The sequence below is a fragment of the Nematolebias whitei genome, chromosome 1, assembly GCF_014905685.2.
Source record: "Nematolebias whitei isolate Nwh7 chromosome 1, NemWhi1, whole genome shotgun sequence".
Lineage (NCBI taxonomy): Eukaryota > Metazoa > Chordata > Actinopteri > Cyprinodontiformes > Rivulidae > Nematolebias > Nematolebias whitei.
In genome coordinates this window covers 49,062,664-49,064,896 of record NC_056498.1, presented here as the reverse complement: position 1 = coordinate 49,064,896, position 2,233 = coordinate 49,062,664, and positions in this window count along the sequence as shown.

Genomic DNA, 2,233 nt, shown 5'->3' with positions numbered 1-2,233 from the left:
AAACGATCCCTGTGAGGCCTTGCGGTCTGATCCTAAGCTCGGTCTCGTGATCCGGCTGTTCTGCTCGGACAGGAGGAGGAGGATTAAATTGAATTAATAAATCACGGAGGTCAGGCAGAGATTTCAGACACACAGCTGCTCAGTCTTCTCAAAGCAGAGATGAAAGGTGCAACAACGCGATGCTAAGGGTGAATAATGGGTGCTTTACAGCCGGCAGCCTCCGGTCTGACTCACTCGCACCTCAGGGAACCTCTGCAGGCATAAAACAGGTTCAAAACAACAAGACGACGGCAAAGCAACCAATGACCTGTGTAACTCGGTCATAGCAGGGTAATTTGTAAAAGAAACCGCTCATAGTTATTGATTTTAAAAAACAGGAAGTAACTTGGGCCAAAAAAAAAAACACAAATCTGAACAGTTTCCACCACAGATTAATATTAAAACCAAAAATTCTTTGAGGGAATGCATATCACCCGCCGCCTTTCTGATTAACATCGTCTTATGTGGAGCTCATATAAGATGGAGTTGTGGCCGTTTTGGTCAAACCTTGAATTAGTCGTCAACGTGGCTGTATTTTCTAACAGCCTCAGCCAGAAATGACAGCAGCGTACTGCGGCCACTCACAAAGTTCTGACCAGTCACACGGTACTGGGCACAAACCCTGAAAGTCTGGGTGCACCGCACAAGATGAAGCCTCGGCAGGGAGTGAGAGAAGAAAAATGGCACGCAACCACAAAAGTGAAACAACTTCTCCCTTCCCATAGAGTATAAACCAAACCAGGCTTTAGGTTAGGAGCCCTTGACTGTTTGGCACTGATGACATCATTTGGTGTTCCTGCCTAAAGGGGCCAGAGTAATTAAAAAAACTGATTAGTGCAATTTATTTTTATGACTTTCCTTTATGTCAGCTTTAAAGTACTTTCCGTTTCACTTTTAAAAAACAGACATCCTACAAAGACTGCTCTGAAAACACATCTCTTTAGATTTGCATATCCTTCTTAACTTTGTTTTATGCATTTTATATATTTCAACTTATTCCCGTTGGTCTTGTGTTTGTTTTTACACAATCTTATTTATGTTACATGCTGTAAAGTGTCCTTGGGTGTCCTGAAAGGCGCTTTTTAAATAAAAATTATTATTCCATAAGTGAAGAATATCCAAGGGCCAGGTCTGCAAACAGTTTCCATCAAAGAACAAAAAGCAAATGTTTTAGTTTTAGGCGCATTAGAGGAGTCCTTCAGGAGTTAAAGCAGCATCAAATCAATCAATCAATCAATCATCAATTACCTGCAGATCTGCTCCCTGAAGTCTACAGTCCATGTACTTTTCCCACGCATAGGACAGCTCATTGTGCTGTGGATGGGCCATCATGTCGTCCACACCTCCACCGATCTGAGTCAGGAAAGGCAGAAACGCGTTTTTATTTCCCTTCCTTTACCCCCCAGGTGGCTCGAAGTGGACCGGACAGCCCGAACGTAGCCCCAACCCACATCCTCCTGGGTCTTTCATTGCAGATTCATGATTCACTGCCCGCTTTCTGCACAGGAACACAGAGAGGTGCCCGGGGTTAGCCACGACAAAACCCCGGGGTCAGGGGAACGGATAGTCAGATACGAGGCGGCCGAACCGAGCTCGAACCCGAAACTTCTTCGCCTAAACGAGCCCGTCGCACCGGATCAGAACCAAAACAAAACGGGCTCGAGCCAAACACAGAGGGGTAGCTAACAGGATAACGTGACAGGAAATGCGTCAAGTTGCTGTGCAGTTTTTAAAAAGCTAATATCCGGTGTGATGGTCTGCCTTCAAAATAAAAGCACAGTAACTCTACTGGAGGATTTTTAAACTTGACCTAATGTATATTCTTGAAAAGTTGTCTTATATATTCTGTTTGTTATGATTGTAATTAAATAAATGAAAAAAAAACTTCAAGATAAATTGTAAGCAAACATAACATTTAATACATCTAAATAAATCAACGCATGTGCATTGCCAATAACATGAGAACGTAACAGTCTTAACTCAGATTTGTGCATTTATTCCAGCCAAATTATGAAAAACACGGCGTGTACTGGTAGACATAACCCTTGTGTTTATTGTGCGTTAACCGTCGTCACTTTAAAAAAATATTACATCTAATATAGATCAATATTGTTTGCAGCAATCTCCAAATTGGCTCTGTATCATTGTTGTTCTATAGCATCTTTTTCATTCATTCAACCTTTACATGTTCCTG